Here is a 25,484-nt window from a genome sequence, read left to right as displayed (position 1 = left end):
TTTAAATTGAAATTAAGTAGGTACAGTATTTTACAAATTCATACAGAAACAATGCCTGCCCCGTGGTGTGGGGGTAGCGTGCTAGCCTCTTACCCGGAGGCTCCGGGTTCGATTCCCATCCAGGTCGGAGATTTTCACCTGGACCTGAGGGCAGGTTCGAGGTCCACTCAGCCTACGTAATTAGAATTGAGCAGCTGTCTGACGGTGAGATCGCGGCGCCGGTCTAGAAAGCCAAGAATAACGGCCGAGAGGATTCGTGCTGGCCACATGACACCTCGTAATCTGCAGGCCTTCGGGCTGAGTAGCGATCGCTTGGTAGGCCAAGGCCCTTCAAGGGCTGCAGTACCATGGGGTTTGGTTTAATAGAAACAAAATCTTTATCATATTAATTTATTTTTTAAAAAAATTCACGTAATCTTGAAATGAGGAAACCTCTAAAGAGGAGTATTTCTGGAACATTTCATAACTTCAGGAGAGAATATCTTGCTGTAAGAATAAGTAAATATTGGCTCGACGTGGCTGGTCCAAACATTGCGTACAATAGATAATGTTTGCGTAATTAATGACTGGTTCGATAGAAGGCAGTTCGGGTTTAGGAAAAAAAAATTATTACAGCTCTTGACTTGTACGATTCCAGGAATATATAGCAGATATTTTAGAGGAGATCAAACGTACTGTATCGCGACTGACCTATGTAAGGCGTATAATAAGGAAGATCATGGGAGACTAGTGGCAAAAATGAGTGCAAATGGACGAGACAAAAGAGAACTCAGAAAATTAAAGTAGGTGAAGCATTATCTAATCCCGTAAAGATTAAGAAGGGAACAGCACGGTAGGGAACCCATATTTCGTCCCCTTAGCAGGTTTGGACTTGTAGAAATTCAGGAATATTATGGACAAGGCTAAAAGATGGTAGGCCTATATATATTACTGAAAAATGTTTTCTTGGAATTATTTATAACATGGTCTTTCAGCGTTGCTCGTGGGATGTTAAGCGTTTTACTTGCACGTTTGTAAACCATTATCTTCTTCCGCTTTCCCATCTGAAGATAATAATAAACTTCATAAATAACAAATAAAATGAAAGGAGACGAAATTACGAACATTCCATGATTTATTATAATGGCCGCTACAGTAACTCACTGTAGCAAATACACGCCAGGAACTACACCGCAGTCCAGTATTTCATACACATATCAGTGCTCATTCTAGGAATAACAGACTCTTAATTTGAATGCCGCACTAACTCAGCTCAGCTCCTCCTTGTGCACGGAAACCAAACGTGGTGCACACAACCAGTCCCACAAGACAACGGATACCAACCGTGCAAACTAGAAATCCCTAGGGGGACGAAATTAGGTGCGGGACGGAATTTGGCCCCACTACCTTACTGTAAATATGGACCTATACGTTTTCTTGTAAATGATATGAGTAAGGAAGTGGAACCAGAGATAAGGCTTTTGGTGATTGTGTTATACCGTATAGAGTAATAAATTTACAAGATTGTGAGCAACTGCAAAGAGACCTCGACAATGTTGTGAGATGGACAACAGGCAATGGTATGAAGACTGGACTAGCCCGTTCTTCCATAATGCAGCAGGAGTAACATAAATTCTAGGGGTTCTGATGAACCGAATCCCTAAGGTTTATGCAAGGCTCGTAACATAACCGTTGTGTAGGGTAGGCTGTACTAGTGATGGGATAATCGAATACTTTTAATAATCAAATAAGCTCCATCCGACTGGTTAAATATTCGAATAAATAATCGAATAAAATAATCGAATTAGTTTAAAATGTCATTCAGTTGTTTCGCAGAGAATATTCGGATGCGTCATAAATCAATCTTTCGATGTAAGTGTGTCGGATGGATACTCAATTGAAATTAGCGAATAGATGACCTCTAATGAAAAGTAGAAGTCCGCCTTTTTCCAAACGTATCTCCAAATGTTGAAACTAAATGAATGAATTAACTGTCTTAATAACATTAGATTATTTTGAAACCATTCATTATTCACTTGCCTAATTCATTCAATTGCCGTTCCGAATGAATGATCGAAAAAAATAATCAGATGGAAAAGTATACATTATTCGATTGCCTCATTCATTCGAGTGAACAATCGAAAAATAATGAATGAGAAATACAATCGAATAAAATGAAATAATCGATTATCCCATCACTACTTGTTGCGCGCTTCAATAACGTTGCATTCTGACCTTTGACTGCCGAAACACCCTGACTCTAATGATGGCAACGAGATGAGAAGTCAGGTTGTGACAAGTCCTCTCAGTTTTAATTACTGCGTTGGTGGGATGAAAGTTCCTTATGGGGATCACTGTAAATACCTAGGTGTTACATTGGCGTAATCAGATAAATGGGATTGTAAATGAAATGGCGTAAGGCTTCAGTGCCGGGAGTGTTCGAGGACAATTTCGGCTCGCCAGATGCAGGTCTTTTCATTTGACACCCGTAGGCGACCTGCGCGTCGTGATAAGGAAGGAAGGAAGGAAGGAAGGAAGGAAGGAAGGAAGGAAGGAATGATGATGAAGACGACACATACACACAGCCCCAGTGCCAGCGGGATTAACCAATGATGCTTAAAATTCCCGTCCCTACCGGGAAATGGACCCGGGGCCCCTTGTCACCAAAGGCCAGCACGCTAACCATTTAGCCATGGAGGTGGACAATGGGATTGTAAATAAAGGATACATATCTCTTCACATGGTCATGAGAGTATTTGGGGTTGTAGTAAAGATGTAAAGGAGAGGACGTATAAGTCTCTGGTAAGACCCCAACTAGAGTATGGTTCCGTGATTACTAGATTCGAGAAGTGAAGAAAATTCAAAGAAAACCAGCTCGATTTGTTCTGATGTAAATTTTGGGCTGAACAGACTTGGAAGAAAGGAGACGAGCTGCTCGATTACGCGGTATGTTCTCAGCTGCCAGTGGAGAGATGGCATGGAATGATGTTACCACACCGAATAAGTTTGAGTGGTTTTATTAAAAATAGGAACGACCACAATATGAAGATAAAGTTGGAATTCAAGAGGACAAATTGGGGCAAATTTTGGTTTTTTAGGAAGAGGAGTTAGGGATAGGAATATCTTAACAAGGAAGATGTTCAATAAATGCCCAAATCCTTTGAAATTATTTAAGAAAAGACTCGGTAAACATTGTATAGAGAATTTGCTACCTGGTCGACTGGCCTGAATGCAAATGAGTGTTGACTGACTGACTGTAATTTACCGTATGTAGTATTACTGTGGTATCCCCTCCAGAACTGACGAACAAACCATGTGATGGCCATAACAGAAGAGCATTGATCTCACTAGATCTTGTTCAATCAATCAATCAATCAATCAATCAATCAATCAATCAATCAATCAATCAATCAATCAATCAATCAATCAATCAATCAATCAATCAATCAATCAATCAATACTGACCTGCATTTAAAGCAGTCGCCCAGGTGGCAGATTCCCTATCTGTTATTTTCCTAGCCTTTTCTTAAATTATTGCAAAGAAATTGCAAATTGCAAATTTACTGAACATCTCCCTTGTTAAGATATTCCTATCCCTAACTCCCCTTCTTATAAACGAGTATTTGCCCCAATTTGTCCTCTTGAATTCCAAACTTATCTTCATATTGTGATCTTTCCTACTTTCAAAGAAAAGCTCTCAAATTTATTCGTCTACAAATGCCACTGCACGCCATCTCTCCACTGGCAGCTCGGAACATACCACTTAGTCAAGAAGCTCGTCTCCTTTCTCCCAAGTTTTCCCAGCCCAAACTTTGCAACATTTTTGGAACGCTATTCTTTTGTCGAAAATCACCCAGAACAAATCGAGCTGCTTTTCTTTCGATTTTTTCCAGTTCTCGAATCAAGTAATCCTGGTGAGGGGCCCATACACTGGAACCATACTCTACTTGGGGTCTTACCAGAGACTTATTATGCCCTCTCCTTTAAATCCTTACTACAACCCCTAAACACCCTCATAACCACGTGCAGAGATCTGTACCCTTTATTTACAATCATATTTATGTGATTACCCCAACGAAGATCTTTCGTTATATTAACATCTGGGTACTTACAATGATTTCCAAAAGGAACTTTCATCCCATCAACGCACTAATTAAAACTGAGAGGACGTTTCCCATTTGTGAAACTCACAACCTGACTGTTATCCCCGTTTATCAACATACCATTGCCCACTATCCATGTCACAACATTATCGAGGTAATTTTAGTTGCTCACAATCTTGTAACTTATTTATACAGAAGAACACCATCCGCAAAAAGTCGTATCTCTGATTCCACTTCTTTACTCATATCATTTATATATATAAACAAATAAAGGTTCAATAATACTGCCTTGAGGAATTCCCTTGTTAATTATTACAGGGTCAGGTAAAGCTTCGCCTTCCTGGATTGCCTTTCCACAGTCTACGAGTTCATTAAATTTCACGAACATAGTTAGAGGATCAATTTTAGAAATGTTAACGGTTCCCTTCATAATGTAATCTTACAAATGGGGATTTTTGTTGATCAGTAGTGAATTAAATTACGAGTTTTCTTGTTACCCTGTAGGCACCTAGCACCCTGGGCCACGGCCAGCACGACGTGCAATAACTCGTGAGATAACAAACACGTCAGACAACCGGAAAGATGTAATCGACGGGGGAGTAATAAGTCACGGCTTTTGTTCTGGTTCGCGAGCACACACCGGCTGCATGCTGATGAGTGACACTACACCTCTTAGTACGAACCAGTCTAGGGACTGATGACCCGAACTACATTCATTTCCATGGATACAGCCAATAGTGGACTACCTGCCTCTCTTTCCTAGGTTTACGGCTCTTCGTTTACATTGCAACCTCACGCTACTTTTCAGTCGATCTTCCGCCGATATGTTCCACGGTTTAGCAGGTCCTTTCTCTAGATCATTCCTCAACCCCGCAACTTTCTCCCTAAAGATGGTCCTCTCCATTATGTCATTTACCCGCATGTCATTCAGCCAGTGGGGATGAGATTTCCATTTTTTCTGTAAAGTGAGCAATTTGTGCGCCAATCTCTCCGGGTTCATTCTCTTCAGATGACCATAAACTTCATAGCCTGAGCCCCGCCATATAAGAAAGGCAATAAACTAAACTAAACTCTCGTATACGGTTCTTTGCTTGACCTCAGGTGCAAGGCAAAACCGTCGCGTACTTTCTTAGGGCTCAAAATCTCTCTGAGGAATTTCCTTTCCTTTCTCTGAATCGACATATCTTCCATTTTTGTTAGTGTTTCTGCAGCGTAAAGGCGTGCCGGTCCGGCTACTACGCAGTGTCACTTTAGCCTGGCATTATTATTATTTTTTCGGTTCGTTTTGGCCTACTACGGTCCACGGGGCTCGTCTTAACACTTAGCTATGGTCTTCTGCTTTTTCTTGGCCCAGTACGCTTTCATCTTCAGCCTGTTGCTTGCTTTCTTCCATCCGTCCACTTAGGTCTGGTGGTACCTGTACTCTTTTTTTCCTTGTGAGGGACAATGGGAAGACTCCCTGTAGAATGACCTGTTGGTACTGAGATCGGTTCTCTGTGGTCCCTAATGAGATCTGTAGTTCCTCAAGGTCTGATTTTAGTGAGGTGATTATTGTTATTATCACTATTATTAATATTATTTTTATTATTAGCTAGGCCTCTCTCTAAGTTTGAACTGCCGCCGTATCTCCGACTGTTGTGCTGTCCATTGAGAACTTGTTGAACTATATCTTATCCAAGAAGTTCTACGTAAATTGATTAGATGTCCCTATTGCTACCTCGTGTTGTGTACTGTAACTAACTTATCGAGAATATTTAGGTTTGGAGGTTAAATAACCTGATTATTCTTCAGCTGTTTATTTGTTATTTTGGAGTTCTCACAACTGCTCTAAGTTTATTAGCCAATTAGAATTTTCTTTATGACATTAGCTTCCAACAACAGAAAAAACACATTGCATCATTGTTCTAAAACTGTCAGCCAGCCTCACCATAAATACCGTGAATTTTGGAGCTAATAGGGTCAATCTTCATCGCAACCGTAAAGAGTAAAACTTAACTGAGGAGATGCAGAGGTTGGGGCTGGAGTAAAGATGTGACATAAGGTAAAGGCAGAAACTTTTATCTAACCATGTTAGCTTGTTCAACGTTTAATAAAGGGAAGATTAGAGCGTTCCCCCTTAGCATGTAATGGTTAGGTCGATCTGCATTTACTTGGACTTTAATTTAATTTAATTTAGGTATTTGTTTCGATTTAAACTTAAAATGTAGTTCCTTTAGGCAGTCCTCAGTCCTAAATATAATAACCCTAATGGGGATTTTGTATATGCACGAGTATGTACCCTCGTTCCCCTTCGTCACTTTATTTCCTCGTGACTATGTGTTAACATTTTCTACCCTACTTTTGGTCTTGATTTAGTTTTTCTTAGTCAGCAAGTAGTATGGCTTATCCACTGCGTCTTTGGGACTTATGCCCTATAAGGTGTTTCCTTTAGGCGTAACCCAGGGGTGCTTAGAAGTTTCGGCCTCCGTTTCCATTTTGTTCTCAGTCTTTCTTGTCTACCCTGTCTGTTTTCTCTCTCTCTCTTCATGGCCGTGTAGTATGGCCTTTGGCTCCTGTAATACATTCTGGATCTTTCGATCCTTCCTTTGTGTGTGGCTTACCTAAGGTCCTTCCATGGTAACCTTATTATGGAAGCATCGGCTCCCTTTTGAATTGTGTAAATTTGTACTGTTACGTAAAAGCTAGCCTACCTCTGTAACTTTGTACACTTATAAGACCTATTGGTCCGAGTACTGTGACTGAGTGACTGAGTTATTAAAAATGGGAGTTCTTCTCCCCTAATGTAAAATTGCTCAGCTGTATTCACTCTCAAGGTTCCCTCTTGTCTAATTCTTGCTTTTCTTGGTTGAAAACATAAGAAAATACATTTTTCAGTAGATACTGTTAATAAAATTTAAACTTTTGTTCATGCTTTGTCCAACCATTCACGCTTGTTTCCCTCTCTGCTCCGCGGAAATCGTGGTAACAATTTATTATTCTTCTTTGTTCGTATCGGCCGACTAAGGACCACGCTCTGTCTTCTCCGGGCTTGTATCTTTGCCCAGTGCTCCTTCACTCGTAGCCGGTGTTGCTCTTTCCTTCCCTCCGTCCACGTCTTTCCCGTCTGCAACTTTGGCCTTTCTGGTGGTCTTTCAATTTCCTTCTGAGTGGGTTGTGTTCTTCTGTATCTTTATGTGATCCCCATCTCCTGTATGTCCTTTTCCACCTCCCTAGATCTTCTTATCTTATCTTTCAAGTAAGTAAAGATCTGGTTCGATAATCGTGTTGGTTTCGTTCTTAGCAAGTGGCCATAACATGCAATTCTCCTTCTCCGCATAACACCAGAGTCTTCTGGACAGGAGTATGGTTATACCGACGTCTATAATCATCTTTGTATTTAATTGGAGCAATAATTTTCCTTAAGATCTTTCTTTCTTTAATTTCCAATTTTTCCATCAGGTCTTTCTTGTTCAAACAAGGAACTCCGCTGTATACAAAGCCTCTGGTCCTATGGCAGTGCAATAGTATCTGAGTTTTACATTTTCGAATATGGACAGTTTGTTGTGAACGTCTTCGGTCAGTTGATAAGCCATTTCAATTTTATTCATGCGCGTCGAAAAAGCTTATTTTTCAGAGCTGTTTGGTTCTATCCACTCGCCAAGATATTTAAACTTATCTGTCCGTTTGATTGCCCCCTGCTCTCTTGGTACTGGCTTCATGTTAGTTATGAATTGCGTTTTCTGATCTGGAGGCCTGCTTTTTCCGCCTGTGTCCTGAGGTGATTAATTTGCTTTGTAGCCATGTCTAAAGAATGAGAGAAAATTGCTATATCTATTATTAGTATTATTATTATTATTATTATTATTATTATTATTATTATTATTATTATTATTATTATTATTATTATCATTATTATCGCACTGAATTGACCTGCAGTGGGGACAACGGTTCACTCTGGCAGTACTTGTACTTCAGATCCGCTCCAACCGAGAAATATGGTCTGGGCCACAGTAGCTCGACATATGACGCGAAGTGAGAATGGTGTGGAGTTGCTCTGCGCTTAACATGACATCTCGTTGAGTTGTGTTCAACACGGCTTGGTAAAGTGAATAACAATGCTTCGGATATTTTAGAATAATAATTGGCTTTACGTCCCACTAACTACTTTTACTGCTTTCGGTGACGCCGAGTTACCAGAATTTAGTCTCGCAAGAGTTATGTGCCAGTAAATCTACCGACATGAGGCTGACGTGAGGCTGAGGCTGAGGGGTTCGATTCCCGGACGGGTCAGAGATTATTACCTGCATCTGAGGACTGATTTAAGGTCCACTCAGCCTACGTGATTAGAATTGAGGAGCTATCTGACGGTGAGATAGCGGCCCCAGGCTAGAAAGCCAAGAATAACGGCCGAGAGGATTCGTTGTGCTGACCACACGACACCTCATAATCTGCAGGCCTTCGGGCTGAGCAGCGGTCGCTTGGTAGCCCAAGGCCCTTCAGGGCTGTAAAGCCATGGCGTTAGTTTAGGTTTGAGGCTGACGTATCTGAGCAATTTCAAATACCACCGGCCTGAGTCAGGATCGAAACTGCCAAGTTTGAGTCAGAAGACTATCAGGCCGGCAAAAACATGTGGCATGTACTCCATGTCATTGGCTGACAGACAGACCGAAAGATCTTGGACTAGTACACAGTGCCACTCTTTACGCAGCGATAATCCGATGCACTGACAGTTGACAGTTCATTGTTCTCTTATCTTTTAAATGAGGCTTAGTTTTCAAATGACACTGTCTGGATGGCTAAAGTGTTCCGCCCAACCTTGTTTATCTGTCGCGCAATGGTAAATATATATTGTTTTTGTGTCTATATGGCTTCCGTTCAATTTACTGGCTTACGTGTAAACTTCATCAACGCAGTATAACATGCACATAACACGCCTTCTCGCGAATAGGAAAAGCTATACTGGAAACATGGCATGTGCCATTCATGATGCCCATTCGAGAACCCAACGTTTCAGACACGGAGACTACAGAAAAAATCTGGATAAACACTTATCGAATGAACTAACGATAAAGAGCATTCGATAAAAGAAATGTTTCCCTTTGAGAAAAGCTAATGATTATGAACATGACTTACTATCAATGAAACTCAACGTTATCTGGGAGAACTGCAACTCTACGTCAAAGGAACTTAAATTGTAGCCGCAACATCTTTGGTGACCAAGGCCTACAGTAACGACCAATGATGTCACTGACGGTACACTTTCTATTTCAACACACTCTATTTATACAAATCCACAGCCGCAGCATCTTTGGCGACCAAGGTCTACAGTAACGACCAATGTGACATCACTTCCGGCACACAGTTTGTCGCGTTACACAGGTTTTCTGATGACCCCCAGCCATAAGACATATTGTATTGATGTCAGAACTGTAGAGCTGATGTTCTCCTTTTCACTAAATTGAAACAACTTCTTTAGTTTTCCTTCAACCTCTGCGCTGCTTAATGTTGGGCTGAATTGATATGAAGACAACGTCCCAGGCAAGGTCCACTATCTTCTTATTCCTGTTAAATGGGGCGAGTGTCTTGTTTCCGCGCAGCACAGGTGTGGCGCTCATAACGGGGAGACCAGGTGTCTATTGTCTTCTTTATTTGGACTAACAGATCATACTTTGTGTAATTTTAACGTATACATTCCGTCCACACGTCGCTATCACACTCTAAGGTCATTCTCACGAAACTGCAAGAGATTTGGCTTGAGAAACATTGAGCCTGTCACGCGCACATTACTCACGAGCTGTCCTTAAACCATTTCCAGATATGGTGTGGTCTGCTCTAGATAACGGAAAGTGATATTCAGCCAAAAAACACTCAACCCTAATAACACTTTCAACACGTATCATTTAGAGAAGAATGGAAAGACAAGTTGAAGATGAGTTGGGATAAGATCATTTTGATTTCAGAAGAAATGTAGGGATAGGCTACGTGAAACAATCCTGACTTTACGTCTGATCTTACAGGACCGAATTAAGAAGAACAAGCCCATGTACAATCGCGATCACAAGAATTCCGGTGGAAAGAAAACAGGTAACGTTTGGGTGAAGATTTTGGCCAACCCTGAGGACGAAGGCGAAGTAACCAAGGCAACGTCACGTGTTATAGTTTTCCAGGAGGTGTGCCTTGCGACATTGCGCACTCATTAATTAACTGTAATTTAATTGCGATGAAGTGATCACGATGTAATCCCATATGGCTATTAATTCTTCGATCAGCGCTGACAATAACTTCATAGGAACGGTTTTCCAAATGCCCTTGCGGCTCTGATAATCATAATTATTTAATGCCAGGTTATTTTTACTTTGGTTTTGAGGATAAAATTATTATTATTATTATTATTATTATTATTATTATTATTATTATTATTATTCGTAGTAGTAGTAGTAGTAGTATTTAACAGGGCCTATATTGACGAAAATAAGAGCCATTCTTATGGTTGAGCGCGATGCCATTTGATAATGAAGTCATAGTCGAGACCACTAACATTTCAGCCAGTTTTCGCACACAAGAATTACAAAGAAACTGGAGAATTTGACCCTCAATGAGTAGACATACACATTAGGTATGTTGCCTTGAAGGAGTCGTGTGGTTCCTCCCTTCATTGTCGAGCCATTGGGACGCGTGGGCAGGCAGGGAAGCAACTACCTTCCCCTCCGCGTGTGTTTCGTTCATGCTAGATATCCTCGTACTTCCGTTTCCCCCACCTCCCCTCACTCTTCAGATGTGTGCATGTGTTAGCGTGTCTGATGGATGTGAGCAATGAGAGAGAGTGTGTAAAGCAGGTACTGGGTGGTTCTGAGGGCTGTACTGATTTCGTGCCTAAAATGAATATTTCTGCCCAAGAGATACTAGAGATTTCGAGTCTACATGGCGTTCGTAGATCTAGGGATGGCATTCATAATGACGATTGGACCGAGCTTAAGATTCTGAAGGTGATCTGGATCAGATACTGAGAACGAATAATTGTCTACAATCTGAACAAAAATCATTCTGCAGTGATAAGAATCGAAGGCTATGAAAAGCAAGCAGCAATCCAGAAAGGAGTGAGGCAAGGGTGCAGTTTGTCCCCTCTCCTTTTCAATGTTTACATAGAACAGGCGATAAAGGAAATGAAAGAGGAGATTCGAAAAGGAACCAAATCCAAGGAGAAGAAATAAAAACTCTGAGATTTGCAGATGATATTGTTATTCCATCTGAGAGTGAAGAAGATCTGGAGAAATTGCTGAACGGTATGAACAGTCTTGAGAAGGAGTACAAGATGGAAATAAATAAATCCAAAACAAAAGAAACAGAGTGCAGGTGAATATTGTTACTTGGGTAGTAAAATAACTAATGATGGCAGAACTAAGGAGGATATAAAATGCAGACTAGCACAAGCAAGGAAGGCCCTTCTGAGGAAACGTTTGCTCGCTTCGAACATTGATATAGGAACTAGAAAATTGTTTTCGAAGACTTCTGTATGGAGCGTGGCATTGTATTGAAGTGAAACTAGCTCAGAGAGAGAACAGAAGCTTTTGAAATGCGGTGCTACATACTGTAAGAATGAAGGTGAGGTGGGTAGATCGAATCACAAATGAAGAGATAATCGAACTGGAAAAATTTAAGCAGAGAAAGAGACAGAATGATAGGACACGACTTAAGACAACCAGGACTCGTTCAGTTAGGTTTTGAGAGAAGTGTAGACGTTTGAAACAGATTAGAGCGGATGTAGGATGTAGTAGCTATGTATAAATAAAAAGGTTAGCACAGGATAGGGTTGACATGGAGAGCTGCACCAAATTAGTCTATGGACTGATGATCCAAACAACAACTCGGAATAAAATAATACGAGAGCGTCTTGAATTACGCTTCGACGCACAGTGTGCAATCTTCCCGATTTTCGACTTCTTGATTTGGGTCGAAATGTTCTTGACTGTACAGCGAATGTTTTGATGCAACCAGCTGTTTGTTATGACTACACAGGAGAAACAAACCCCAACTGCTTCATTATACTTTTTGGCAAATTAAAAAGGAAAATGGAGGAACATGTCCTGCTCATAACGAACCTAGTGGTGGTGATAATTACCTTATTGGGCAAAACAGTAATCACTAGTCGCATTACCGGTGCACCATCAGTTGTGAGAGACTAGACTCGGTGTCGTCTTCACCACTGTGTTCAGGAGGCATACATCTACCGCGGTGACAAGTATCCAGACGATCCGGAATGTGCCTTGTCCTTTTGGGGACACTAATAGGTGGCTGTGGAAGTTACACAGTTAGTCTGATATAGGGAAAGTCTTATTGCACTCTCTAATTTAGGGACTTGGGGATATCCCGTTCATCGCCTGACTTAAGTGTGACAGTCGGTTAGTGGATGGATTTCTGCCCCTGTTATAGCGAGTTCGATTCTCAATGAGATCGCTACATTTGTGGCTGCTTAAATGCAGTCACTCCATACAACTGATTTTAGCACGTCGGGGAAGTCCTGGGGCGTACAATTCTAACGTTCTTGCGCATGATAAACAAATACAATTATTATTATTATTATTATTATTATCATCATCATCATCATCTGTTTACCCTCCAGGGTCGGCTTTTCCCTCGGACACAGCGAGGGATCCCACCTCTACCGCCTCAAGGGCAGTGTCCTGGAGCTTCAGACTCTTGGTCGGGTATACAACTGGGGAGAATGACCAGTACCTCGCCCAGGCGGCCTGACCTGCTATGCTGAACAGGGGCCTTGTAGAGGGATGGGAAGATTGGAAGGGATAGGCAATGAAGAGGGAAGGAAGCGGCCGTGGCCTTATGTTAGGTACCATCCCGGCATTCGCCTGGAGGAGAAGTGGGAAACCACGGAAAACCACTTCCAGGATGGCTGAGGTGGGAATCGAACCCACCTCTACTCAGTTGACCTCCCGAGGCTGAGTGGACCCCGTTCCAGCCCTCATACCACTTTTCAAATTTCGTGGCAGAGCCGGGAATTATTATTATTATTATTATTATTATTATTATTATTATTATTATTATTATTATTATTATTATTATTACTTTAGATAAGACAATTGTCATCTGGTACATTAGTATAATTGCACAGATAAATCTTTCATCCCAGAGAATAACCATACACCGGCCCCGTAGTGTAGGGGTAGCGTGCCTGCCTCTTACCCGGCGGCCCGGGGTTCGATTCCCGACCAGGTCAGGGATTTTTATTTGGATCTGAGGGCTGCTTCGAGTCTACTCAGCCTACGTGATTAGAATTGAGGAGCTATCTGACGGTGAGATAGCGGCCCCAGTCTAGACAGTCAAGAATAACGGCCGAGAGGATTCGTCGTGCTGACCATATGACACCTCGTAATCTGCAGGCCTTCGGACACATCCCGGCACTAAAAGCCATACGTCATTTCATTTCATCTAAACTGTAGTTCAAAATTAACTAGCGTAAAGACTTTCTGGTTTCACCACTGTACTGTAGCGCCTTCTCATCTTGTGTAACCCCTTCTACAACAGATTTCTCTAAACAATTTCCTCCCAGTTATTTGAATTTGTTTACTTCCTCTATTCGACCATTATACATTGTCAATAATTTTGTAGCATTGTTTGTATTTTTTCTACAGAGATTTCGATCGAGAGTGCATACATACCGAGGAGTTTCATCCAGACTGATTCAGATTAGATTATCTTTAATAGAATCATTTCTTCTGCTTCTTTTTTCCTAAATCAATTAAACATAAGTTTGTGAGGAGTAGCCTCGTGTGGTATAGTCTGTTTTATGCGTGTTTCTAAAATAATGTAGGATATTATAATTTATATAACGGAATGTGAACGCTAGTCACGTGACAAGCGGCCCCCGAGTTGAACAGTTTGCTTCGTCTGGAGTTACCAACACTGTTTAGCACTTCCTTTTAAAGAAACCGTTTTTTCTTTCTTAATCTGTTTACCCTCCAGGGTTAGTTTTTCCCTCGGACTCAGCGAGGGATCCCACCTCTACTGCCTCAAGGGCAGTGTCCTGGAGCGTGAGACATTGGGTCGGGTGATACAACTGGGGAGGATGCCAGTACCTAGCAGAGGCGGCCTCACCTGATATACTGAACAGGGGCCTTGCGGGGAGATGGGAAGATTGCAAGGGATAGACAAGGAAGCGGCCGTGGCCTTAAGTTAGGTACCATCCCGGCATTTGCCTGAAGGGGAAGTGGGAAACCATGGAAAACTACTTCCAGGATGGCTGAGGTGGGAATCGAGCCCACCGCTACTCAGTTGACCTCCCGAGGCTGAGTGGACCACGTTACAGCCCTTGTACCACTTTTTCAAATTTCGAACTCGGGCCTCCGGGGTTCGCAGCTAATCACACTAACCACTACACCACGGAGGCGGACAATCTTTTTTTCTTTTTGTATTGACATAAGTGTGTCTTATGGCTGAGGGTCATCCGAAAATGTGTGTAACGTAACGCGACAAAATGTGTGATGGAAGTGTAACCATAGCAACCGTGCAGGCTGGTTGCCATCTGAAGTTAGCAATGGCCATGAGCGGGAGACATACTTATGACCATCTGGTTTTCGCAAAGGGAAACCCACAACACGAGCCCATATACTGTGTATTGAGGTTATCGTAGTTTCGCTACTAGGGAACGCGCGAGTTTCACAAGCGCTCTGCTGTGGCGTTACATGTCGGAAATTCGCCGCCTTTTCACAACATGGCTTCGAACAAACTTGACACTGTCCGGCTCCTTGCCTGAATGGTCAGCGTGGTCACCTTCGGTTCAAAGGGCCTCGGGTTCAATTCCAGGCCGGGTGGGAGATTTAAAACCGTAAGTGACTCAAGGAATGGGTGTTTGTACCGTCCCCAACATTCCTGCAACTCACACACAACACCATCCTCCACTACAAAACTAGGGACTGTCCCGGCATTCGCCTTAGTGCAGGAGAATAGAAAACCACGGAAAACCATTCTCAGGACAGCTGACGGTGGGGACCAGTCCCTTTCCGTCTCCCGAATGCAGAGGTGTAGAGCCACGGTAGAGCCATGATCACCTCTCCTCTGCTCGGTTGGCCGGCCAGAGTGCAGAACTGTCGGACCATGGACCAGCCCCTCTCCGTATCCCGAATACAGAGGTGTAGAGCCACGGTAGAGCCAAGACCACCTCTCTCGGCCGGCCAGAGTGCAGAACTGTCGGACCATGGACCAGCCCCTCTCCGTCTTCCGAATGCAGAGGTGTAGAGCCACGGTAGAGCCAAGACCACCTCTCCTCTGCTCGGTTGGCCGGCCAGAGTGCAGAGCTGTCGGACCATGGACCAGCCGTGGACCAGCCCCTCTCCGTCTCCCGAATGCAGAGGCGTAGAGCCACGGTAGAGCCGTGGCCACCCCTCCTCTGCTCGGCTGGCCGGCCAGAGTGCAGAGCTGTCGGACCACGGACCAGTCGTGGCCATTTGTGGACCGAGACCCACTCTGCATCCGCCGAAAGCTGTATTACTTTCTTAATCTGCTTACCCTCCAGGGTTGGTTTTACCCTCGGACTCAGCGAGGGATTCCACCTCTACCGTCGCAAAGGCAGTGTCCTGGAGCGCGAGACATTGGGTCGGGGGATACAACGGGGGAGGAGGACCAGTACGTCGCCCAGGTGGCCTCACCTGCTATGCTAAACAGGAGCTTTGTTAGGGGATGGGAAGATTGGAAGAGATAGGCAAGGAAGAGGGAAGGAAGCGACCGTGGCCTTAAGTTAGGTACTATCCCGGCATTTGCCTGCAGGAGAATTGAGGAAACCACGGAAAAGCACTTCGATGATGGCTGAGGTGGGATTCGAATCCCCCTCTACTCAGTTGACCTCCCGAGGCTGAGTTGACCGACTCCTGGTACCAATTTTCAAAATCCGTGGCAGAGCTGGGAATGAAACCCGGTTCTCCGGCGGTGTCAGCTAGTCACACTAACCACACCACAGAGACAGACTAAGCATGTTAATGTCAAGGTGTTTTTTTTCTCCATTAAAGCGGCTTGAATTTTAATATTAACTTTATAATTTCTTAATGTTGGCTTTGCTAGTTATTTCATTAAAATTTAAGGAAGTATTTGTTTGTCAAGAGGGCCATTGGGGCCGGTACTGCTCAGCATGTGTACTTGTTTACATCGATATTCATAATGGAAAACCAACACCAACTGTCGCCAGAATCTTGTCAAAATGGAGTTCAACGCGCTTTCTGTCGCTGAAACAGCAAACTAAGTCAGTTTGCATTAGTACCTCGGGAGCCCGCACATCAGTCTCGGCGCTGTTATCTGACTCATCAGCCGTATAAAGCGCGCCAGCCATGAACTACACACAGCTTCTTAATCACCAGCATTCTTTTGCTATTTGCTTTACGTCGCACTGACACTGATAGGTCCTTTGGCGACAATGAGATACGAAAGGCCTGGGAAATGGAAGGAAGCGGCCGTGACCTTAATTAAGGTACAGCCCCGGCATTTGCCTGGTGTGAAAATGGGAAACCAAGGAAACCAGCATTCTTACAATAACTTGAATGTACCGAGCTAAACCAACTGTCCAGGCTGTAAGAGCCACAAAGTAAATTGAGATTAGAGACCAAATAGGTGGGGAATCTCAAACATAAATAACAGAAGAGCGAGGCTCAGGCTTTGACCGAGTCGGTTCTAGCCTTGTAGCTCTGTATTCGGCTATCCCCAGAATGGTTTTCCGCCATTTCCCATTCTCCTTCACTAAGGCGAAAGCCGATAAGGGACAGGTCATGACAAATGATTGTTGTTGGATGCGGAATAATATTAACTATAATAATAATAATAATAATAATAATAATAATAATAATAATAATAATAATAATAATAATAATAATAATAATAATAATAATAATAATAATAATAATAATAATAATCTACATCATCATCAACATCCGCAGTTTATCCCGCTTACTCACGGTCTTTGCACGCACTGAGGCATGAAAGAGTTGTGGCCGAGGATTTTACGGTCGGATGCCCTTCCTGACACCACGGCATTTTCAACTAAATAATTTCCCACTCCAGCAACACCAGGAATCAAACCACAGGCGCCGAAATGACAGACAGGCAACTAAGTCGTTACTCAGGTTGTTCCAATAATGTCATATATCGTCCCTGGGCAAAGGAAACCTCGTAACGCTTTCGAAATAAAGTTTACGGCGGTCAGCAATGGTCGGAGAATTGAACCTGGCATTTTCATTGCTTAATGATAGCCCAATTAATCCACTATTGGAGACTTCTGTTCCTTCTCACCGAACACGGCAAACCTTCACAAGAAAGTTGGACAAACGTTGTTTCCTACTGAGTAGAATTACGAGGTGTCCATTGCCTAGCAACGATATACAGTATATATGAGTATTATTAATGCAACAATTACTACGGTACTGTCCTGCTCTACGGTTAAATGGTTAGCATGCTGACCTTTGGTCACAGGGAACCCGGGTTCGATTCCCGGCAGGGTCGGGAATTTTAACCATAATTGGTTAATTCCCCAGGCAGGGGACTGGGTGTATGTGTAGTCTTTATCATAATTTCATCCTCATGACGACGCGCAGGTCGCCTACGGGAGTCAAATCAAAAGACCCGCACCTGGCAAGACGAAGTCCTCGGACACATCCCGGAAATAAAGCCATACGCCATATCATTATTACTACTGTACTATATACTGCTATTAGTCTGTGTGCGATGCCCAGCACTCAGATATCTGAAAGGAAAGGGGTCCGAATGCACCTCGAAGCCGGAATTTTCATTTTCGCTTTTGTTGGTGAGTTATGAACGAAAAACCATCGGAAAACGTGCATTGGGATATGACAATCCAACGTGCTGTTACCAATATTAAATGCATCGAGACGGTGTCGCTGGGCAACGTACATAAGATAGGTAGAGGACACAATATTCACGGAGCCATTTTACGTCCAGGGCGTAGAAAACCGTTTTTTGGTCTTATATGGTGTGAGGGCATATGACGCTGTTGATGCTCTGCAATGAACACAGCTCTGAAAGTGATGACGAATATTATTGACTGAGCATGCCGCGGGCGAAGTAGTATTCCTCGGACTGTAAAAAGTCCATTAAGTAGGAGGCCATTTTCGGTCCACGACACGAGGGGCCATCAGCCCGCAATATTCAAAAGTGTTTGTGTGTACGTGTGCGAAGCGCAGTCAAATCTACGACACACAGAGGACAATCGCTTAAAGTTGTAGGACTCCATCTTCGAAAACGGTGCTTTTGTCATTGTCAAATGCACGTGGATTGTTCAAGAGTCCGAAAGGCAAACACAATACAGTATACATCTTAGCTCCAAATGGAAGGACATTAATATAGTTTATTCCTGAGCTCTATAAGGAAACAATATATTTTGGATTATATAACATGGTCTTTTAGATGGTTTTAATATTATCCGTACCATCCATCAACCCGGTATCTTAAGCATTGAAAGTAACAATACAATAAAAATAAAATAATGTATTTCATGCAATTTACGTCCAAACGATGTGAGTTAATAAATATAATGTTTTAATTTGCTTTTAAATAAAGAGTTTAGAAACATCTAACGGTTGAATTACTAAACGCGGCAAAGCTGCGGGCACATGCTAGTACTGGTGCTAAAAACATGAAGTAAGTGAGTGGATTTCGAAGCAAAAAAAAATAATAAGAGCAATATAGCTTAAGTAAGAATTTTCACAAACCTAGTCAATGCAAGGTGTAAGTTGACACATGAATCGTTCGTAAAGGGAACTCAGTGTAGTGGTAGGAAAAAAAACAACACTAAATCAAAACAAGATTTTCTTGAAAATGAGCAGACTCGACTCTTCTCTGAACTGTTCACGTAAAACAGATGCTAAGCTAAATTTGAGTACCCATTGAGACGAACCCACGTACCCCTACCACTGGCTTAGATTATGTCGAGCATTGTTGCAGCAGTGACACTATCGTCACCATCTCTCTTCATAAACATAATGTTACTTTAAAGGTCGTGTTTATTTGCCTCACGAAACTTTCATGTAGTGCGGTCGAAACGCGTTGCTTTAAGTCTCTTTCACCTCTATGGCCAAAACCGATTACAAATAATACATGTTGCCTTGAAACAACTATTGTCAACGGACAAGTCTTGTTCTTTGCACATTAAAACAACACCCAACAACACAAACTGCCAGTTTTAACAATTTCTGATAAAAAGAATTTGAAAATGAACGAACGCAGGGTTTCGTTAATTGTTGGATGCCTGTGAGTCTAGGTGCGAGCGTTTCGATCATAGTGCAGAATCAGTAGCGGCGATTAGGGGTAGCGGACGGGGTGGAAGTCCCCCCGCCCCCACATTTTATAAAGAAGACATTACATTTTTATTCCACTTTAGTCGGATGAAACTAAGAATTATAGGAATCATTATAAAAAGCAACTTGTACAAGCCTTGTTGTCTTAGTTCTTTAGTGGAGATATGCAAAGAATGGCGTTCGTCGCGGCTGACCGACTTGCAAATAGTGCATGTGCTGTGAGGAAGAGTAGCATGGATAGAGCCCTGCACCAATGCGGATAACTGCGAAGTTAATGTCATGGCGGATACAAACTGTAAACCAGTGAGGATAATTTCTCAATAATGACGTTTACTGATTTTCACTCAGGTAAATCCTTTTTCTTGTGGTTAGGAGACCCTTGACACTGGTATGGGAGAATAGTGATATATAAAGAGCCTTGAGACCATAAAACACAAATCTGACCTAAACCTAGATGGATCCTGTCCTTAGTAAGGAACAAAGGTGAATACGTCGGTAGTTTTCCTAAGAAGAAGTCCCTCATGGACCTGTGATTCTGGTGCCAGGTGTCAGGCCCACTGTATTGTGTTAACAGATCTATCCATTTCAATATCTTGGATGTAATTTACTGTAGTTAAATATTTACAATATCCGCGGATAAACAGTTTGCGGATGCGGATATTATTTTGTGTCATAGACACTGAGGTATGTTAAAGACGCTTGCCGCGCGCATTCGTCAGTCTGGCAGTCTCTTTAGTGCCCGTTAGTTTCTTAGTGTTTAGTCAAATACTAAATGATTTTTAGCTGTATAAGCACGCCGTACTTCTATTTAATTGCAATGCATGTGTAATGTTGTCCCTTTGATGAAAGTTTTATTGTTTTATTTACTGAAATCTAAAAAAAAAAACTATAACCGAACTTACGTTGCTAAACTTGTAGCTACCACTCTATCGAAATTCGCTAAGAGAGCATAAAAAACTTTTTTGTAGCTTTTTTCATTTTTTTATATATATACACTCCCCACACACACCACACACACACACTTCTTATTCAATCAATCAATCAATCAATCAATCAATCAATCAATCAATCAATCAATCAATCAATCAATACTGATCTGCATTTAGGGCAGTCGCCCAGGTGGCAGATTCGCTATCTGTTGTTTTCCTACCCTTTTCCTAAATGATTTCAAAGAAATTGGAAATTTATTGAACATCTCCCTTGGTAAGTTATTCCAATCCCTAACTCCCCTTCCTATAAATGAATATTTGCCCCAGTTTGTCCTCTTGAATTCCAATTTTATCTTCATATTGTGATATTTCCTACTCTTATCAACGCCACTCAAACTTATTCGTCTACTAACGTCATTCCACGCCATCTCTCCACTGACAGCTCGGAACATACCACTTAGTCGACCACCTCTCCTTCTTTCTCTCAATTCTTCCCAGCCCAAACTTTGCAACATTTTTGTAACGCTAATCTTTTGTCGGAAATCACGCAGAACAAATCACCGGGCGAGTTGGCCGTGCGCGTAGAGGCGCGCGGCTGTGAGCTTGCATCCTGGAGATAGTAGGTTCGAATACCACTATCGGCAGCCCTGAAAATGGTTTTCCGTGGTTTCCCATTTTCACACCAGGCAAATGCTGGGGCTGTACCTTAATTAAGGCCACGGCCGCTTCCTTCCAACTCCTAGGCCTTTCCTATCCTATCGTCGCCATAAGATCTATCTGTGTCGGTGCGACGTAAAGCCCCTAGCAGAACAAATCGAGCTGCTTTTCTTTCGATTTTTTCCAGTTCTTGAATCAGGTAATCCTGGTGCGGGTCCCATACACTGGAATCATACTCTAGTTGGGATCTTACCAGAGACTTATATGCCCTCTCCTTTACATCATTACTACAACCTCTAAACACCCTCATAACCATGTGTGGAGATCTGTACCCTTTGTTTACAATCCCATTTATGTGATTACCCCAATGAAGATCTTTCCTTATATTAACACCTAGACACTTACAATGATCCCCAAAAGGAATTTTCACCCCATCAACGCAGTAATTAAAACTCAGAGGACTTTTCCTATTTGTGAAACTCACAACCTGACGTTTAACCCCGTTTATCAACATACCATTGCCTGCTGTCCATCTCACAACATCTTCGAGGTCACGCTGCAGTTGTTCACAATCTTGTAACTTATTACTCTATAGAGAATAACATCATCTGCAAAAAGCCGTACCTCTGATTCCACTAATTTTCTCATATCATTTATATATGTAAGAAAACATAAAGGTCCAATAATACTGCCTTGAGGAATTCCCCTCTTAATTATTACAGGGTCAGATAAAGCTTCTCCTACTCTGATTCTCTGAGATCCATTTTCTAGAAATATAGCAACCCATTCAGTCACTCTTTTGTCTAGTCCAATTGCACTCATGTTTGCCAGTAGTCTCCCATGATCCACCCTATCAAATGCTTTAGACAGGTCAATCGTGATACAGTCCATTTGACCTCCTAAATCCAAGATGTCTGCTATATCTTGCTGGAATCCTACAAGTTGGGCTTCAGTGGAATAACCTTTCCTAAAACCGAACTGCCTTCTATCGAACCAGTTATAAATTTCGCAAACATGTCTAATATAATCAGAAAGAATGGCTTCCCAAAGCTTACATATAATGCATGTCAAACTGACTGCCCTGTAATTTTCTGCTTTTTGTCTATCACCCTTTCCTTTATACACAGGGGCTACTATAGCAACTCTCCATTCATCTGGTATAGCTCCTCCGACCAAACAATAATCAAATAAGTACTTCAGATATGGTACTATATCCCAACCCATTGCCTTTAGTATATCCCCAGAAATCTTATCAATTCCAGCTGCTTTTCTAGTTTTCAACTTTTGTATCTTATTGTAAATGTCATTGTTATCATATGTAAATTTTAATACTTCTTTAGTATTAGTCTCCTTCTCTATCTGTACATTATCCTTGTAACCAACAATCTTTACATAGGCTACTGCTGACTGAATACTTCTGCCTTTTGAAGATCCTCACATAAACACTCCCCTTGTTCATTAATTATTCCTGGAATGTCCTTCTTGGAATCTGTTTCTGCCTTAAAATACCTATACATACCCTTCCATTTTTCACTAAAATTTGTATGACTGCCAATTATGCTTGCCATCATGTTATCCTTAGCCGACTTCTTTGCTAGATTCAATTTTCTAGTAAGTTCCTTCAATTTCTCCTTACTTCCACAGCCATTTCTAATCCTATTTCTTTCCAGTCTGCACCTCCTTCTTAGTCGCTTTATTTCTCTGTTATAATATAGTGGATCTTTACCATTCCTTACCTCCCATAAAGGTACAAACCTGTTATCGCATTCCTCAACAATTTCTTTAAACCCATCCCAGAGTCTGTTTACATTCTTATTTACCGTTTTCCACCTATCATAGATACTTTTTAGAAACTGCCTCATGCCTGCTTTATCATCCATATGATACTGCATAATAGTCCTACTTTTAAGACCTTCCTTTCTATCACATTTATTTTTAACTATGACAAAAACAGCTTCATGATCACTAATACTATCTATTACTTCAGTTTCTCTATAGAGCTCATCTGGTTTTATCAGCACCACATCCAGGATATTTTTCCTTCTAGTTGGTTCCATCACTTTCTGAATCAGCTGTCAGTCCCATATTTACTTATTTGCCATTTGTTGGTCATGCTTCCTGTTGTTCGCATTTCCTTCCCAATTGACATCTGGTAAATTCAGATCTCCCGCTAGAATCACATTTCGTTACTTGTCGTTTCCTACATAGCTGATTATCTTATCAAATAATTCTGAATCCGTGTCAGTGCTACCCTTTCCCGGTCTGTACATTCCAAATATATCAAGTTGCCTATTATCTTTAGAAATGAGCCTTACACCTAGGATTTCATTTGTCTCATCTTTAACTTATTCGTAGCTTACAAATTCTTCTTTCACCGGAATGAATACTCCCCCTCCCACCATTCCTATCCTATCTCTACAATACACACTCCAGTTCCGTGAGAAAATTTCTCCATCCATTATATCATTTCTCAGCCATGATTAACTCCTATTACAATATCTGGTAAATATATATGTATTAAATTACTCAATTCTATTCCTTTCTTTACAATACTTCTACAGTTCAACACTAACAATTTTATGTCATCTCTACTTGATTTCCAGTTCCCTGTTCCCTTATCACCGCTCCCTATGCCACCCCGTTTCCCTGAATGTACCTCCCTATTACCCTTCCAAACAAATTTCCTAACTTATACGTACCATTGCGGTTTAAGTGAAGGCCATCTGAGCGCAGATTCCTATCTCCTACCCACCCATTAGGATCTAGAAATTTCACTCCCAGTTTCCCACATACCCACTCCATAGTCTCATTTAAATCCCCAATCACCCTCCAGTCAGTATCCCTCCTACACAGTATTCCACTAATAACAATCTCCGCTTTCTTAAACTTCGCCCGTACTGCATTTACCAGATCCCACACATCTCCAACTATGTTGGTACTTATATCAGCTTGCCTTACATTGTTGGTACCAACGTGAAAAACTACCACCTTCTCCTTCCCCTCCTCCCTCTCTTCTACTTTCCTCAACATCTGCCTCAACCTAATTCCTGGATAACATTCTACTCTGGTTCCCTTTCCTCCACACACTTTCCCGACGTGTCTAATGATGGAATCTCCCATGACCAGAGTCTCAACCCTACCCACCTCATTTGATCCCCTCCCCTCCTGGTCAGCCCTATCTATCCTGATAGCTGCAGAAGCTACTTCCTCCTCCCTTTTCTCCTTCCCATGACCCTGTTCCACCTGTCTTTTCCTATCCTCTACTCTACATTTCCCTTTCCTACCTTTTCCCTTCCTCCTACTTCCACACATCTCAGCAACAGTTCCCTGCCCCTCATCTTCCCTCTGTTGTTCTACCTGGAGTGACTCGTACCGATTTTGCACAGACGCCTGTCCTGAATTCTGATCCTGAATAGAGCCCTTAGCCTGCAATCTCCTTCCCCTTAGAACATTAGACAACCTGTCTTCTACAACTCCCCCCTTCCCTTACCCTCCCTCTTGTACACCTACTGTAACCTGTACGTTGTTTGAGGGAGTCCTATCTTCCTTCCTGTCTTCTGTGAGAATCCTAATTATATCCCTCAGACTCTCCAACTCCTCCCTCATACCCCTCAATGCCTCGCCACACCCACAGTTCGTACACTCGCGCTCCTTAGCCATTCTTTACGGAAAAAAGGCAAATAAAAATAAAATAACTTATTTGCAAAAAATCAATGAACGGAGGTATATATTGTCTGGAATAGTACTCAAAGATCACACAACAATAAGGTAATTAATATACGACTACACTACAATACTACTCTATTTTTTATCCTACAACCCCTCACAGGATAAAAACTGTTGTTAATTACTGAATATCTAAAGGAATACACAAGAACTACACAATTCCAAACTGCAATTAAGCCTATCCGAATTACAACAACCGAATTTTAGTAAGAGTTTCTACGGATACCTCTACTACACCAGTACTACACAAATATTTTATAATAATAAAATAAGCACACTAAATTCTGATAGGATATTAGGCTACTCGTATACTACTGTACAGTACACTACAGTAATTTTTAAACTACTTTCAGACGTATCCTAATTACAATACCAGTACCGTATGTCACTACCAAGCACAAACAGAAATGAAATTTGCAAGAACTACTGTACTCAAAGATTACCAACAAAGCTAAATGCTTAGACAAATTATTATTAGAACCACGCTCTAATAGATACACACGAAAGATAACACACGAATATAGCAGGCAAGATACGGCACTATCTAAATATACTGTATCTACACTAAAATGTATCTATACTTCAATTTTCAGCTGAAGTGTGGTTATATGAACTTTTACCGCTGGTGGATTAGTATTATTTTCCCAATCGCCGCTACTGTGCAGAATCGCTAGATGAAGAACTGAAATGCATTATCGGTAAATGCTACTGTAAATAAATAATTTTAACCATGGCAGAAGTGAAAAAACGGCATCCCTGATACTGTTAAAACGGGGCAGTGCTTCAGACCTTCAAGTATGGGA

At 41.9% G+C, this 25,484-nt stretch overlaps 1 protein-coding gene across 1 annotated transcript in view; it reads right to left on the bottom strand.

Annotated features, from left to right (window-relative positions):
• LanB2 (laminin subunit gamma-1) overlaps positions 1-25,484 on the bottom strand; it is a 1,346,184-nt gene that overhangs the window by 642,240 nt on the left and 678,460 nt on the right. The gene's annotated exons all lie outside the window — the stretch shown is intronic.

This window comes from Anabrus simplex, chromosome 5, assembly GCF_040414725.1.
Source record: "Anabrus simplex isolate iqAnaSimp1 chromosome 5, ASM4041472v1, whole genome shotgun sequence".
In the NCBI taxonomy this organism is placed as follows: Eukaryota; Metazoa; Arthropoda; class Insecta; order Orthoptera; family Tettigoniidae; genus Anabrus; species Anabrus simplex.
The sequence above is the reverse complement of the archived record's forward strand: the minus strand, read 5'-3'. Positions and strand labels throughout refer to the sequence as shown.